Source organism: Tribolium madens, unplaced genomic scaffold (genome assembly GCF_015345945.1).
Source record: "Tribolium madens isolate multiple individuals breed KSU strain unplaced genomic scaffold, Tmad_KSU_1.1 Scaffold_20;HRSCAF=117;Tcas5.2_LG4, whole genome shotgun sequence".
In the NCBI taxonomy this organism is placed as follows: domain Eukaryota; kingdom Metazoa; phylum Arthropoda; class Insecta; order Coleoptera; family Tenebrionidae; genus Tribolium; species Tribolium madens.
In genome coordinates, this window is record NW_025400985.1 from 786,479 (window position 1) to 789,398 (window position 2,920).

General features: G+C 32.3%; 1 protein-coding gene across 3 annotated transcripts in view; it reads right to left on the reverse strand.

Moving 5' to 3' along the window:
- The window catches only part of LOC123004610 (phospholipase D1), a 113,086-nt gene that overhangs the window by 101,488 nt on the left and 8,678 nt on the right, over positions 1-2,920 (reverse strand). The gene's annotated exons all lie outside the window — the stretch shown is intronic.

Consider the following 2,920-nt stretch of genomic DNA (forward strand, 5'->3'; position numbering starts at 1 on the left):
AATAGTTATCGAGAAAATTTGTGATAAAGTCAAAAGTATGGAAAATGTAAATCCGACTATAACTTCAAAACTATTAGGAATTTTGCAGTTTTTTTGACGCCAATCGATTCCCCGGAACATTTTACATAGGTTTAGGTCAAAGTATTATATCATTGAGGCACAATTTTGCCGCAATTTACAAAACAAAAAAAAGTAAAAATTTGTTAACACCCCCCCCCCCTTAAAATCTAGTGTTTTTGAACATGTCTCAGATTCGATTTAAACCTATCTTATCCGATAGATTTTGGCCCGCTGATTACGAATTTAAACTAACCACTTTGGGCTATCTCCTTTAGTTTCGCCGTAATCGGCGTTTAAAAGTTCAAGAATTTTTTGCGAGATATCGACTTGGCTTTCGCCTCAGTCGATTGATTTTCTTACGCTGATTACGATGGAGTTGAAATTTTTGCTCTAAGTCTTATAGTTTGGCCGTAATCGCCGTTCAAAAAGTCAAAATTGTCAAAATTGTGAAATTTTAAACACGTTTTTCTGCGAAACTATAAGACCTGGAGCATAAAGCTAAAAACCATTAGAATTAGCTTGAAATTATCTATTTAATGGTGCAAACCGGAAGTCGCTCCGGGTTATGATTCCGGATACAGAGCCATTTTTAATTTTATTAAAAAAAAATTAATATCTCAAAAACTATGAGTCCTAGGTCAAAACGGTTTATTCAGGCGTATTCTCCGGTTAATTTTACATGTAGTCCTAGTTTTTTATAAGAATAAAAAAAATTTGATTTTTTTGTCAAAATCGGATTTTTCTAGACTTATTCTTAATTTTATTACTCAATATCTCAAAAACTATGCATCGTAGAGTATTTTAACTTGTTGCATCGTGTTCAGCGCGAAATTTTACGTCTAGAAAACCATATTTCAAGCGTTTTTACGACTTTTACTAAATTGACTATTTTTACGATTTTACTAGTGCTCATCTTCAAAAATTAAAAAAATTCGAAATTTTTGAAACTTGTCCCAATGTCGTTTTATGCACTTATTTGAGTCTTTAAAACCTCTAGAAATGTAAAAAACGTTAAATAGATCAATTTTAAAGATGAAAATTTTTTTGATTTTTGTCGAGATTTTGGTCGATTTTTGGCACCCGGAACGGTCCATTGCGAATAACTCCGGACTTATTGGTAATAACCTCTTATATTTGGTACCGTTCGAAAGCAAATTTAATTTTCTATCATACCCAAAAAAGATTACTGTTCTACGATAAATAGTTATCGAGAAAATTTCTGATAAAGTCAAAAATATCAAAAATTTAAATCCGCTTAAAAAGTGTGTTTTTGAACAAACTAGTGATCGTAGAGCATTTTAACCCAGCGTCAGCATGTGATTTTACGTCCAGAAGACCATATTTCAAGCATTTGTAAAAAAAGTTAATCGGTCATTTGTACTATTTTTACTTCGAAAACTTCGAATCGATATTTTTCAAACTTTCTAAGTGCTACTCCTTGTTGCTCCTTGTTTATTTTGCATCCGTTATCATTCCTTATCGATTCCGGAAAAAAGAAGGAAGTGATTTTATGGATGTTACACAAGAATTACAAATAATTTTTTTATAAAATCATTCTCCATAATCTTGATCTATCAGAGAATACAATTTAGGTTCATAGTATTGATAAAATAAAAAACAAATCAACTTGATTGAATTCTGTGAAGCATAGATAAAAATAATCGCATCCGAATTTGTCCAATAATTTATCATGTTTTGTACAATAATCAACCCAGTGGGTGTACAACCATAACCGCAAGGTCGCACACCAAACATACTTTGTTTATTTATTCAACACCTACCACGTTTTCTGAATCATTTTTGAGTTTCCAAATAAGGCATAAAAAATTTCGAGTACGCTAATTTCTCGAACCCTCCAACTGAAATATAATCCCAGCTTTATAACACCATAAATAAACCGCCGCTCCAACAATTTTCTTATCTTAAACACAGTCCACTGACTTACAAACTGAAAATAACCACATCCTCAGATTAGCAGCGATATTTCCGAGAGCTATTAAACACCACCACCACGAAAAGGTGGTGCAAAACGCAAACTTTGGAGATATCATCGTGCAAACAGCCCTTTGGGAGCTTTTCATTTTATTGTGCCCAGTTGAATGTTAATTATTTCATTTCGAGGTGGTTTCAAGCCCCTCACTTACTCCTCACAGGACGAGAAAGAGTTCCGGTAAGCCACTGTTTGCATCAACAAGGATGTGAATTTGGTGATTTTCATTTTTCACAATTTTCAGCAACGCACCAAAGCACTCCCGAAGCTCGCACACACACTGCAAACATCACGGAGTTGTAGAAACCGAATGCATGGTGTCCTTGAAGCGAGTTTACCCACCTTACTAATAACACAAAGCGACAAAAATTGTCTCAGTAAGACAAATCAAATGCACTAAAAAAATTTCAAAAAGTGCACACACTTTGAACTAAATATTTTTTTTCTAATTTAAATGAATTTAAAATACTTTAAATTTAAAAAATCATTACTCAATAACTATTAGGCCGATTTCCTTCAAATAAAGTATTTTTTTCTTCGTCACCATCGTGTAGAGCATCTTTTTATTAGTGAGAATCCAAATTTTTAAAATAATATACCGAGTAATTTTCAAAATATGATTTTTTGCAATTTCTCCTATATGGAGCAATGCTTGATTAGCAAACATTAACTTCAAAAAACCATATCTTGAAAACTACTCGGTATATTTTTTTGAAAATTTGGATTACAACTAATAAAGAGATGCTCTACACGATGGTAATGATAAAAAAATTAGTCGTAGGGTTTTTCTTAGATTATTTCGATTTACTTCGAACTTCTTCGAACACTGTTCGAAGAAAAGTTTGCCAATATTCAATTTCAAATTTTATA